Raw genomic sequence first — 15,635 nt, forward strand, 5'->3', positions numbered from 1 at the left:
GATCGGATGGCATATCAGTCACACTTGTTTTGATATCTATACGTCTAAAACAATCACTACATAAAACAGATAAAAAATATTTAAGTCCTGATCGTCTGTAAATTGTCGTTTTATTATTCCAATCAATTCAGTGAAGTTTAGCTGAATTGATATACGAAAATAACGTTTAAATATCATGGGTTACAACATGTAGATATCAAGGTGTTGTGTAGCGAAATTTCCTATGCTGCGCTCGAACGAAAATTAGGGGTGTAACGATACATCGAAATATCGATGCATTGCGATACTGAATGTCCCAATAGTATGCATCGATAGAAAAGTCACGATCCAATAACAATCGCCGATAGTTCCTTCAACAATCGACGGATTCGTTAGTTTTTGAAATTTTAGTAAATACAGAAATAATTGATAATTTATAATCCAAGAAACAGAGTCAGCTTTCATTTGCGCCTCGGAAAATGTTTACGTCTCCATTACAATAAATCATTACCCTCACGGAATTAAACTACCATAAAGGGCTGAGAAGTCTGGGAGATAATCAATAAGTTTCTTAGAAACTTTTATTAAATATATTTAAATAAACTGTTAATCTTAAATGAGAAAAAGTACTGTGGACATGGAGAAAGTAGGCTACTTGTATGATATAGCAAACTGTTCGGTTGGGCCCTTCATTTAGTCAGATCCGTCAATTTTCGTCTTTTTCGATGCTTTGGGTTATTAAACACGTTGACATTCGCAACAAAATGGCCGATTCGTTTGAGTATACCTTGCATAGGTTTATTGTTTTACTTATTGTTTCAAAGCCAAGGAAGGCTAGAAAAAGAAAAAAAAAATGTTACAAATATTAAATGTTAGAATTATATCTGTCCATTTCAGTTATACAAACATCTCAATATGTATTAACAGCAATTATATACAGTGAGTGCTGTGTCTTACACTGTGTAATAATGCCAGTTGGTGTTTTTAGCCCACCATCTGATGATGGTGGGCTATTAAAATCACTCTGCGTCCGTGGTCCGTCCGTCCGTCATTCCGTCAGTCCGTCCGTTAACAATTTCTCGTTATCGCATCTCCTCAGAAACTACTGGGGGGATTTTGACCAAACTTTGTCAGAATGATGTATTGGTACCCTAGTTGTGTCCCCCTGAAAATCAGACTGGTTCAACAATTTATGAGTGAGTTATGGCCCTTTGTTTATTTCTATATTTTACATAGATTTATATAGGGAAAAACTTTGAAAACCTTCTTATCCAAAACCACAGAGCCTAGGGCTTTGATATTTGGTTTGAAGCATCATCTAGTGGTCCTCTACCAAGATGATTCAAATTATTTCTCTGGGGTCAAATATGGCCCCGCCCTGGGGGTCACATAGTTTATAATGACTTATATAGGGAAAAACTTTGAATAACCCCTTGTCCAAAACCACAGGGCCTAGGGCTTTGATATTTTGTATGTGACATCATCTAGTGGTCTTCAACTAAGATTGTTCATATTATACCCCTAGGGTCAAATATGGCCCCGCCCTGGGGGTCATATGGTTTACATAGACTTACATAAGGAAAAACTTTGAAAATCTTCTTGTCCAAACCACAAAGCCTAAGGCTTTGATACTTGTAATGTAGCGTTATCTAGTGGTTCTCTACCAAGTTTGTTCAAATTATCGCCCTAGGGTCAAAAATGGCCCCGCCCCGGGGGTCACATGGTTCATATAGACTTATATAGGGAAAAGCTTTTAAAATGTTCTTGTCAATAACTACAACATTCAAATTTGGACCACATGTATATTTTTGAGTGGCAAGATGAACCTTGACATGAGTTGACCTTGATTTTGACCTAGTGACCTACTTTCACATTTCTGTAGCTACAGCCTTCAAATTTGGACCACATGTAAATTTTTGAGTGGCAAGATGAACCTTGACATGAGTTGACCTTGATTTTGACCTAGTGACCTACTTTCACATTTCTGTAGCTACAGCCTTCAAATTTGGACCACATGCATAGTTTTGTGCACTGGAAAAAACTTTGACCTTGATTTTGACCTAGTGACCTACTTTCACATTTTTGAAGGTATAGGCGTCAAATTTGGACCATATGCATAGTTCCGTGTTTCAAAATGAAATTTGACATTGATTTTGACCTAGTGACCTACTTTCACATTTCTCAAGCTACAGCCTTTAAATTTGGACCACATGCATAGTTTTGTGTACCGAAATAAAATTTGACCATGATTTTGACCTAGTGACCTACTTTTACATTTCTCAAGCTACAGCCTTCAAAGTTGGACCACTTGCATAGTTTTGTGTACCGAAATGAACTTTGACCTTTACATTGACCTTGTGACCTACTTTCACATTTTTAAGGTACAGGCTTCAAATTTGGACCACATGCATAGTTTTGTATTCCGAAATAAAATTTGACCATGATTTTGACCTAGTGACCTACTTTTACATTTCTCAAGCTACAGCCTTCAAAGTTGGACCACTTGCATAGTTTTGTGTACCGAAATGAACTTTGACCTTTACATTGACCTAGTGACCTACTTTCACATTTTTGAAGGTACAGGCTTCAAATTTGGACCTTGTGCATAGTTTTGTATTCCAGAATAGAATTTGACCTTGATTTTGACCTAGTGACCTACTTTTACATTTCTCAAGCTACAGCCTTCAAATTTGGACCACTTGCATAGTTTTGTGTACCGAAATGAACTTTGACCTTGTTATTGACCTAGTGACCTACTTTCACATTTCTGTAGCTGCAGGCTTCAAATTTAGACCACATGCATAGGATTGTGTACCGAAACAAACTTTGACCTTGACATTGACCTAGTGACCTTCTTTCACATTTCTCAAGCTACAGCTTTCGAATTTGTACCACATGCACAGTGTTGTGTACGGAAATGAAATTTGACCTTGAGCTAGTCAGTAAGTCTTGAAATTTTGAACACTCAAAAATGGCACATTGGTGGGCGCCAAGATCACTCTGTGATCTCTTGTACTGTATAAAACATGGTGGCCGATAACTATTGCAATAGTATCGCAATTGTAACCTGCAATTGAATAGTATCGCAACAGTTTTTCAGCAATATCAATAGTATTGCAATAGTCAAAATTAGCCACAATAGTCACCCCTAACGAAAATGCGATATTACGAAAAAAACGGCCGGTCCCTTGGCTTTTCATAGGATCGCGATTGAACTGTAGTTGATCACACCAGTCCTATAACTCTGACCTTCATTTTGGCCAAATTATGCCCCCTTTTGGACTTAGAAAATTCTGGTTAAAGTTTTGTGTGCAAGTACATACAGCTATTACTAAAAGGCATATAGATTTGAAACTTATTTTTCTTTTTCTAGGTTTTTACGAATACCTATATCGTCTAAGTTTTCACACCTTCCATAATGGCGTGAAAAACGCTTTAGTGTGGAAAGTGTCACGATCAATTAGTTGGGCGTAAACAGTAATTAAAGTGTGAAAACTTAGTAATTAAATTCGAAACACATACGCTGTGTTAGTGCTTATTTTTTTCTTCTCTAACTATCAGATCGATGGCATATCAGTCACACTTGTTTTGATATCTATACGTCTAAAACAATCACTACATAAAACAGATAAAAAATATTTAAGTCCTGATCGTCTGTAAATTGTCGTTTTATTATTCCAATCAATTCAGTGAAGTTTAGCTGAATTGATATACGAAAATAACGTTTAAATATCATGGGTTACAACATGTAGATATCAAGGTGTTGTGTAGCGAAATTTCCTATGCTGCGCTCGAACGAAAATTAGGGGTGTAACGATACATCGAAATATCGATGCATTGCGATACTGAATGTCCCAATAGTATGCATCGATAGAAAAGTCACGATCCAATAACAATCGCCGATAGTTCCTTCAACAATCGACGGATTCGTTAGTTTTTGAAATTTTAGTAAATACAGAAATAATTGATAATTTATAATCCAAGAAACAGAGTCAGCTTTCATTTGCGCCTCGGAAAATGTTTACGTCTCCATTACAATAAATCATTACCCTCACGGAATTAAACTACCATAAAGGGCTGAGAAGTCTGGGAATAATCAATAAGTTTCTTAGAAACTTTATATAATATATTTAAATAAACTGTTAATCTTAAATGAGAAAAAGTACTGTGGACATGGAGAAAGTAGGCTACTTGTATGATATAGCAAACTGTTCGGTTGGGCCCTTCATTTAGTCAGAATCCGTCAATTTTCGTCTTTTTCGATGCTTTGGGTTATTAAACACGTTGACATTCGCAACAAAATGGCCGATTCGTTTGAGTATACCTTGCATAGGTTTATTGTTTTACTTTATGTTTCAAAGCCAAGGAAGGCTAGAAAAAGAAAAAAAAAATGTTACAAATATTAAATGTTAGAATTATATCTGTCCATTTCAGTTATACAAACATCTCAATATGTATTAACAGCAATTATATACAGTGAGTGCTGTGTCTTACACTGTGTAATAATGCCAGTTGGTGTTTTAGCCCACCATCTGATGATGGTGGGCTATTAAAATCACTCTGCGTCCGTGGTCCGTCCGTCCGTCATTCCGTCAGTCCGTCCGTTAACAATTTCTCGTTATCGCATCTCCTCAGAAACTACTGGGGGGATTTTGACCAAACTTTGTCAGAATGATGTATTGGTACCCTAGTTGTGTCCCCCTGAAAATCAGACTGGTTCAACAATTTATGAGTGAGTTATGGCCCTTTGTTTATTTCTATATTTTACATAGATTTATATAGGGAAAAACTTTGAAAACCTTCTTATCCAAAACCACAGAGCCTAGGGCTTTGATATTGGTTTGAAGCATCATCTAGTGGTCCTCTACCAAGATGATTCAAATTATTTCTCTGGGGTCAAATATGGCCCCGCCCTGGGGGTCACATAGTTTATAATGACTTATATAGGGAAAAACTTTGAATAACCCCTTGTCCAAAACCACAGGGCCTAGGCTTTGATATTTTGTATGTGACATCATCTAGTGGTCTTCAACTAAGATTGTTCATATTATACCCCTAGGGTCAAATATGGCCCCGCCCTGGGGGTCATATGGTTTACATAGACTTACATAAGGAAAAACTTTGAAAATCTTCTTGTCCAAACACAAAGCCTAAGGCTTTGATACTTGTAATGTAGCGTTATCTAGTGGTTCTCTACCAAGTTTGTTCAAATTATCGCCCTAGGGTCAAAAATGGCCCCGCCCCGGGGTCACATGGTTCATATAGACTTATATAGGGAAAAGCTTTTAAAATGTTCTTGTCAATAACTACAACATTCAAATTTGGACCACATGTATATTTTTGAGTGGCAAGATGAACCTTGACATGAGTTGACCTTGATTTTGACCTAGTGACCTACTTTCACATTTCTGTAGCTACAGCCTTCAAATTTGGACCACATGTAAATTTTTGAGTGGCAAGATGAACCTTGACATGAGTTGACCTTGATTTTGACCTAGTGACCTACTTTCACATTTCTGTAGCTACAGCCTTCAAATTTGGACCACATGCATAGTTTTGTGCACTGGAAAAAACTTTGACCTTGATTTTGACCTAGTGACCTACTTTCACATTTTTGAAGGTATAGGCGTCAAATTTGGACCATATGCATAGTTCCGTGTTTCAAAATGAAATTGACATTGATTTTGACCTAGTGACCTACTTTCACATTTCTCAAGCTACAGCCTTTAAATTTGGACCACATGCATAGTTTTGTGTACCGAAATAAAATTTGACCATGATTTTGACCTAGTGACCTACTTTTACATTTCTCAAGCTACAGCCTTCAAAGTTGGACCACTTGCATAGTTTTGTGTACCGAAATGAACTTTGACCTTTACATTGACCTTGTGACCTACTTTCACATTTTTAAGGTACAGGCTTCAATTTGGACCACATGCATAGTTTTGTATTCCGAAATAAAATTTGACCATGATTTGACCTAGTGACCTACTTTTACATTTCTCAAGCTACAGCCTTCAAAGTTGGACCACTTGCATAGTTTTGTGTACCGAAATGAACTTTGACCTTTACATTGACCTAGTGACCTACTTTCACATTTTTGAAGGTACAGGCTTCAAATTTGACCTTGTGCATAGTTTTGTATTCCAGAATAGAATTTGACCTTGATTTTGACCTAGTGACCTACTTTTACATTTCTCAAGCTACAGCCTTCAAATTTGGACCACTTGCATAGTTTTGTGTACCGAAATGAACTTTGACCTTGTTATTGACCTAGTGACCTACTTTCACATTTCTGTAGCTGCAGGCTTCAAATTTAGACCACATGCATAGGATTGTGTACCGAAACAAACTTTGACCTTGACATTGACCTAGTGACCTTCTTTCACATTTCTCAAGCTACAGCTTTCGAATTTGTACCACATGCACAGTGTTGTGTACGGAAATGAAATTTGACCTTGAGCTAGTCAGTAAGTCTTGAAATTTTGAACACTCAAAAATGGCACATTGGTGGGCGCCAAGATCACTCTGTGATCTCTTGTACTGTATAAAACATGGTGGCCGATAACTATTGCAATAGTATCGCAATTGTAACCTGCAATTGAATAGTATCGCAACAGTTTTTCAGCAATATCAATAGTATTGCAATAGTCAAAATTAGCCACAATAGTCACCCCTAACGAAAATGCGATATTACGAAAAAAACGGCCGGTCCCTTGGCTTTTCATAGGATCGCGATTGAACTGTAGTTGATCACACCAAGTCCTATAACTCTGACCTTCATTTTGGCCAAATTATGCCCCCTTTTGGACTTAAAAAATTATGGTTAAAGTTTTGCGTGCAAGTACATACAGCTATTACTAAAAGGCATAATATGCTATATTATAGATTTGAAACTTCTTGTTTCTTTTTTATGCCCCCGAAGGGAGGCATATTAGTTTTCAACTGTCCGTCCGTTCATTCGTTCGTTCGTTAGTTAGTTAGTTAGTTAGTTCATTAGTCACAACGTTAACTTTTTGCATGAAGGCACTTTACTCGCGAACCACTGCACCCAGGACCTTCAAACTTCACATGCTGATAGTACTTATTGAGTATACCACCCCTACTGACTTTAGGGTCACCAGGTCAAAGGTCAAGGTCAGAGGGGCCAATGTTAACTTTTTGCATGAAGGCACTTTACTCGCGAACCACTGCACCCAGGACCTTCAAACTTCACTTGCTGATAGTACTTATTGAGTAAACCACCCCTACTGACTTTGGGGTCATCAGGTCAAAGGTCAAGGTCTCAGGGGCCAACCTTTAATTTCACCATTAGTGACAGCTCTTGTTCTAGATCAATTACCAACCTCACTGGGTCAAGTTCCATAACTCTGACATGTATTTTGGGCAAATTATGCCCCCTTTTGGACTTACAAAATTCTGGTTAAAGTTTTACATGCAAGTTACTATCTCCAAAACTAATGCATAAATTGAATTGAAACTTCACATGTGCCTTTGGGGTAATAAAACTAGTTGATGGCAGCAAGTCCCATAACTCTGATATGCATTTTGGTCAAATTATGTCCACTTTTGAACTTAAAACTCTTTTGATATTTAACCTTTTTGGGTAATATTTTTCTGCTTCTGGGACAATATTTTGAATAGTCCAGCTTAGCTGTCTTACGGACAGCTCTTGTTAATTTTCCTCCAAACCCACTACCCATATTTATGAATTTTCCACTCACCCCCACCACCTATAATTATTAAATGTACAAAAATCGAAACATGGAGCAGTCTTTTGTTATAACCCATAGTGGTAGTATTTACTGTTTTCCCTTTCTATATCTCAAAAACATTGAAGAGTCACCAAAATGCTTCATTCCGCATCTTAAATTAGCCATTAGAATAGAAAAATGTCTATACCCCACCCATCTGATTAATTATAAGCTCACCCATATATTAAAATGCGTAAAACATGTTCTTTTACTGGTGAAACAATCATCATTACATGCCTGTTAGTGTTTAAACATTAACATCCTTTCTTTTTTGGAAGTTAAACACATAAATATAATATTAAGAACTCGAATGAAAAATATTATAAGAGCCTGTCACGGACATACAGACAATATATAAATTCAAGCTCTTAAGCATGCATTTTCATTTGGTTGTAGAGCATTTTCTTTACGATTACATGAAAGTTTTAACACAGTAACGTTTATTGTGACGCGAAAATATAATGCCAATGCGTAATTTTCCGAAAGCACGTGGTCATTACCGAAGGAGCATCATGGAAGGCACGTGCAGTTTTCCCGCCAAAATACAAAGGTTCTGTCAAAAAGGCCCAATATTTATGCATATTCTTTCTTTTATTATTCACCTTTCCATCTTAACATTCACATCTGTAGGTGTGTTCAGTCAAACATTAAGAAAAATCTTCTGAACAATGTAAGAAAATGTATATATCGATCTAGCAGTTTCTACTGAAATAAGGTTTCGGAAGAATCATGTTGAGTCATTAAAACATACACATATCATGCCCCGATGCCGACAAGACTTGTAATTTCTTTGGATATGGTTTATGGAAATTTTTTCAACCATTTTTGCTCGACTTTTTGAAGAAAAAGTAGAGCTATTGTACTCGCCCAAGTGTCGGCGTTGGTTAAAATTTTTGATAAAGACTAATATCTCTGTTACTATCAAAGCTTTTGACTTGAAACTTAAAATACTTATTTACTATCAAAGTCTACACCTGGTCCAGGAGAAACAATCCTCATAACTCTGATTTGAATTTTGACAGAATTATGCCCCTTTTTAACTTAGAATATTTAGTTAAAATTTTTGATAGTCAAATATCTCTGTTACTATCAAAACTTTTGACTTGAAACTTAAAATAGTTATTTGCTATCAAAGTATGCACCAGGAGAGACAATCCCCATAACTCTGATTTGAATTTTGACAGAATTATGCCCCTTTTTAACTTAGAATTTTTGTTAAAATTTTTCAAAGAAAAAGTAGAGCTATTGGTACACGCCCCGGTGTCGGTGTCGGCGTTGCCATCGCAGTCACTGTTGGTTAAAATTTTTGATAAAGACTAATATCTCTGTTACTATCAAAGCCTTTGACTTGAAACTTAAAATACTTATTTACCATCAAAGTCTACACCAGGAGAAACAATCCCCATAACTCTGATTTAATTTTGACAGCATTATGCCTCTTTATAACTTAGAATTTTTTGTTAAATTTTTTTAGCTCACCTGTCACAAAGTGACAAGGTGAGCTTTTGTGACCGCTTGATGTCCGCCGTGTGTCGTCCGTCAACAATTTCTAAAAAAATCTTCTTCTTGAAAACCACTGAGCAGAATTACACAAAACTTCACAGGAATGATCCTTGGGTGGCCCCCTTTCAAAATTATTCAAAGAATTGAATTCCATGGAGAACTCTGGTTGCCATGGCAACCGAAAGGAAAAACTTTAAAAATCTTCTTCTCAAAAACCAGAAGCCGAGAGCTTAGATATTTGGTGTGAAGCATTGCCTAGTGGACCTCTTCCAAATTCGTTCAAATCATGACCCCGGGGTCAAAATTGACCCCGCCCCAGGGGTCACTTGATTTTACATAGGAAAATCTTAAAAAATCTTCATTCAAAAACCAGAAGCCCTGGAGCTTAGATATTTGACATGTAGCATTGCCTAATGGACCTCTACAAAATTTGTTCAAATCATGACCCCCGGGGTCAAAATTGACCCCGCCCCAGGGGTCACTTGATTTTACATAGGAAAATCTTCAAAATTTTTCTAAAAATAAACCAGAAGACCTAGAGCTTAGATATTTGACATGTAGCATTGCCTAGTGGACCTCTACAATATTTGTTCAAATCATGACCCCCGGGGTCAAAATTGACCCTGCCCCAGGGGTCACTTGATTTTACATAGGAAAAATCTTCAAAAATTTTCTAAAGAAAACCCAGAAGGCCTAGAGCTTAGATATTTGACATGTAGCATTGCCTAATGGACCTCTACAAAATTAGTTCAAATCATGACCCCCGGGGTCAAAATTGACCCCGCCCCAGGGGTCACTTGATTTTACATAGGAAAATCTTAAAAATTTTTCTAAAAATAAACCAGAAGGCCTAGAGCTTAGATATTTGACCTGTAGCATTGCCTAGTGGACCTCTACAAAATTTGTTCAAACATGACCCCCAGGGTCAAAATTGACCCCGCCCCAGGGGTCACTTGATTTTACATAGGAAAATCTTCAAAATTTTTCTAAAAATAAACCAGAAGGCCTAGATCTTAGATATTTGATATGTAACATTGCCTAAAAGACTTCTACAAACTTTGTTCAAATCATGACCCCAGGGGTAAAATTGGCCCCGCCCCAGGGGTTACTTGATTGTACATCGGAAAATCTTTCAAAAATTTTCTAAAAATCATCAGTTTGACATTTGAAACATGTAGCTCATATTACTCAGGTGAGCGATCCAGGGTCGTCTTGACCCTCTTGTTTATAAAGTAAAGTATCTCTTTTACTATTAATGCTTTTGACTTGAAACTCAAAATAGTTATTTGCTATCAAAGTCTCCACCAGGAGACACAATTCCCATAACGCTGATTTGAATTTCAACAGAGGTATGTCTCTTTTTAACTTGGATTTTTTTTACTGGTAAAGCTCTAATTCAGAGTCAAGCACTGAGAAAAGTCAAGCACGCTGCCTTACGGACAACTCTTGTTAGAATAACGATTTCACGCAGTACATGTTTTAGTAAACTTGTTTTAAAGGCACTGACCTCCAAATCGTACAACAAAAAAATAAATATCAGAAAACTATTCCTATATTTCTTAAGGTTTTAAAACTTGGTTACTGACAGATTATGTTATTGAGACACCTATAAATTAGTTGTTTTTATGATTTTTTCCATTCAAAATATTGGTATAGTGTAGGTAAACTGCCTTTTATTAGCTGCTCAGGTGAGTTTTTTTGATTGCTCAATGTCTGGCATCTGACTGTCATCTGTCAACATTTAGCTTGTGTATGCGATAGAGGCTGTATTTTTCAACTGATCTTCATGAAATTTGGTCAGAATGATTGCCTTGATGAAGTCTAGGCCAAGAATGAAAATTGGTCATCTGGGTTTAAAAACTAGGTCACAAGGTCAAATCATAGAAAAACCTTGTGTATGCTGTATTTTTCAATTAATCTTCATAAATTTTGGTCAGAATGATTACCTTGATGAAATCTAGGCCGAGTTCGAAAATGGGTCATCTGGGGTTTAAAACTAGGTCACTAGGTCAAATCAAAGAAAAACCTTGTGTATGAGATAGAAGCTGTATTTTTATGCCCCCCTTCGAAGAAGCTGTATTGTTATGCCCCCCTTCGAAGAAGGAGGGGTATATTGTTTTGCAGATGTCTGTTGGTCTGTTAGTCAGTCTGTCAGTTGGTCGGTCGGTCGGTATGTGATCAATCCGTTTCCGGATGATAACTCGAGAATGCTTGGGCCTAGTATCATGAAAGTTTATAGGGACCTTGGTCATCACCAGCAGATGACCTCTATTGATTTTTAGCTCGACTATACGAAGTATAAGGAGAGCTATCCTACTTGCCCCGGCATCGGTGTTGGCGTCGGCGTCTTTCCGCATCCCCACCTTGGTTAAAGTTTTGGTGCACTTCCTTTTTTCAACTTATCTCTGTAATTACTTGATGGATTTGATTCAAACTTGAAATACTTATTCCTCATCATCATCCACATCATCTGACATAAGGGCACCAATATTTCTTGAATTATCCCCCCTTTTCACTTAGATTTTCATGTTAAAGTTTTGATGCACTTTCACTCTATCTCTGTTATTACTGAATGGATTTGATTCAAACTTAAAATAGTTGTTCAACATCATCACCCACATCATATGACACAAGCTGCATAACTCTGGCACCATTTTTTCATGAATTATGGCCCCTTTTAACTTAGAATTTCAGGTTAAAGTTTTGGTGCACTTTCACTCTACCTCTGTTATTACTGAATGGATTTGATTCAAACTTAAAATAGTTGTTCAGCATCATCACCCGTATCATATGACACAAGATGCTTAACTCTGGCACAATTCTTCATGAATTATTCCCCTTTTTACTTAGAATTTCAGGTTAAAGTTTTATGCACTTTCACTCTATCTCTGTTATTACTGAATGGATCTGATTCAAACTTAAACAATTGTTCAACATCATTACCCTTATCATATGACACAAGGTGCATAACTCTGGGACCAATTTTTCATGAATTATTTCCCCTTTTTACTTAGAATTTTAGGTTAAAGTTTTGATGCACTTTCACTCTGTCTCTGTTATTACTGAATGGATTTGATTCAAACTTAAAATAGTTGTTCAACATCATCACCCACACCATATGACACAAGGTGCATAACTCTGGCACCAATTTTTCATTAATTATTTCCCCTTTTTACTTAGAATTTTAGGTTAAAGTTTTGATGCACTTTCACTCTGTCTCTGTTATTACTGAATGGATTTGATTCAAACTTAAAACAGTTGTTCAGCATCATAACCCACACCATATGACACAAGCTGCATAACTCTGGCACCAATATTTAATGAATTATGCCCCTTTTTGCTTAGGATATACTTATATAGTGTTTTGATACATTTTATCTTTACCTCTGTTATTACTTTAAGTTGATATTTTTGACATAGACTCAGGCTGTTGTGCAATATCTTCATCCACAATTGGAGTCATTAAACACTCCAGTGACAGCTCTAGTTTCCTCAGATGTGCCCAGTTTCACTGTCCAGCATCGAAATAGTCGAGCGCGCTGTCTCCTGTGACAGCTCTTGTTAGATCTGTTTGTCAAAGGTCAAGGTCACAGTGACCCTGATTAGTAAAATGGTTTCCAGATGATAACTCAAGAAAGCTTTGGCTTAGGATCATGAAAGTTGATAGGGAGGTTTGTCATCACCAGCAGATGACCCCTATTGATTTTGAGGTCAGTATGTCAAAGGTCAAGGTCACAGTGACCCTGAACATTAAAACGGTTTCCGGATGATAACTCAAGAACGATTGGGTCTAGGATCATGAAAGTTAATTTGGAGGTTGGTCATGACCAGCAGATGACCTCTATTGATTTTGAGGTCAGTATGTCAAAGGTCAAGGTCACAGTGACCAGGAACAGTAAAATAGTTTCCAAGCAGTAACTTAAGAACGCTTAGGCTTATTGTCAAGAAAATTGATAGTGAGGTTGGTCATGACCAGTAGATGACTTATAGGGCTGTCATTGATTGGGTCTTAGGCGTATCGACGATACCGATATATCAGAAGACAAATATCGACGATACATTGATATATTGATTATTAAGTTAGATTAACGACCTATTTGTTCATATGCATACTATATACCTTCCTGTAAATGCTATTTTAAGTTTTATTGCCTACTTTCCATATTTCTGTTTGATTGTGTTGTATTTGTATTTATGAAATAAAAGAAATACATAAAAATTAATAACATCTTTCATTTTTATTTTGCCTTCACTCCTTTTTTGCATTGATCCAAATTTACAACTTTGTGAACTTTAGTTGTTTTTAGGGTCGGAGTGTTTATTTGGGTAGTTTTTTCTCTCTGTAAAATATCGATTTTTGAAAATGGGAATCGATAATCGATCGACAAAAAAATATCGTTGATACATCGATATTGTTTCTATCGATGACAGCCCTAATGACTTATATTGATTTTGAGGTCATTAGATCAAAGGTCAAGGTCACATTTGCCAGGAACAGTTAAACGTTTTCTGATCTTCTTGTCCAAAACCACAGGCCTGGGGATTTGATATTTGGTATGTAACAAAATCTAGTGGCCCTCTACCAAGATTGTTCAGATTATTTCCCTGGGGTTAAATATGGCCCCACCCCGGGGGTCACATGGTTTATATAGACTTTTATAGGAAAAAACTTTGAAAAACCTCTTGTCCAAAACCACAGGTCCTAGGGCTTTGATATTTTATATATGACATCATCTAGTGTTCCTCTACTAAGATTATCCAAATTATTTCCCTAGGGTCAAATATAGCCCCACCCTGGGGGTCACATGGTTTACATAGACTTATGTAGGGAAAAACTTTGAAAATATTCTTGTCCAAACTACAAAGACTAGGGCTTTGATATTTGTAAAGTAGCATCATCTAGTGGTTCTCTACCAAGTTTGTTCAAATTATCCCTCTAGGGTCAAATATGGCCCCGCCCCAGGGGTCACATGGTTCATATAGACTTTTATAGGGAAAAACTTAGAATCTTCATGTTTATAACCTACATCAATCAAATTTGGACCACATGAATTGTTTTAAGTGGCAAGATGAACCTTGACATAAGTTGACCTTGATTTTGACCTAGTGACCTACTTTTACATTTCTGTAGCTACAGCCTTCAAATTTGGACCACATGCACAGGTTTGTGTACCCAAATAAACTTTGACCTTGTTATTGACCTAGTGACCTACCTTCACATTTCTGAAGCTATAGGCTTAAAATTTGGACTGCATGCACATTTTTATGTTCTGAATTCAAATTTGACATTGATTTTTACCTAGTATCTACTTTCACATTTCTCAAGCTACAGCCTCCAGATTTGAAGCACATGCATTATTCTGTCTACCGAAATGAACTTTGACTTTGGAATTGATCTAGTGACCTACTTTCAAATTTCTCAAGCCACAGCTTTTAAATTTGGACCACATGCACATTGTTTTGTACCGAAATAAAATTTGACCTTGATTTTGATCTTGAGCTGGTCTTGAAATTTGGAACATTCAAAAATGGCTCAGCGGTTGGTGCCAAGATCACTCTGTGATCTCTTGTTAGGTTTACAGTTTAAAGGTCAAGGTCAGATTGGACCAGAACAGTAGAACTTCTGTTTACAGTGAGCATATAATTTCTGATCCTTGTGCAATATCTGAATGCATCATGGGGGGCATTTCATGTTCGACGAGCTCTTGTTCAATTAATCTTCATGAATTTTGGTCAGAATGATTACCTTGATGAAATCTAGGCCAAGTTCGAAAAGGGGTCATCTGGGGTCATATCTAGGTCACTAAGTAAAATCAAAGAAAAACCTTGTGTATGTGTATGCGATAGAAGCTGTATTTTTCAATTAATCTTCATGAATTTTTGTCAGAATGATTGCCTTGATGAAATCTAGGTTAAGTTTGAATATGGGTCATATTGGGTCAAAAAGTAGGTCACTAGGTCAAATTGTAAAAAAACTTTGTGTATGCGATAGAGGCTGTTTTTTTCAACTGATCTTCGTGAAATTTTGTCAGAATGATTGCATTGATGAAATCTATGTCAAGTTTGAATATGGGTCATCTGGGATTAAAAATTAGGTCACTTGGTCAAATCAAAGAAAAACTTTGTGTATGTGATAGGCTATATTTTTAAATTGATCTTCATGAAATTAAGTCAGAATGATTGCCTTGATGAATACTAGGTCAAGTTTGAATATGGGTCGTCTTGGGTCAAAAATTAGGTCACTAGGGCAAATCAAAGAAAAACCTTGTGTATGCAATAGAGGCTGTATTTTCCAATTGATCTTCATGAAATTTGGTCAGAATGGTTGCCTTGATGAAATCTATGTTGAGTTTGATTTTGGATCATCTGAGGTCAGAAAGTAGGTCACTAGATTAAATC

The sequence above is a fragment of the Mercenaria mercenaria genome, unplaced genomic scaffold, assembly GCF_021730395.1.
Source record: "Mercenaria mercenaria strain notata unplaced genomic scaffold, MADL_Memer_1 contig_3090, whole genome shotgun sequence".
NCBI lineage: Eukaryota > Metazoa > Mollusca > Bivalvia > Venerida > Veneridae > Mercenaria > Mercenaria mercenaria.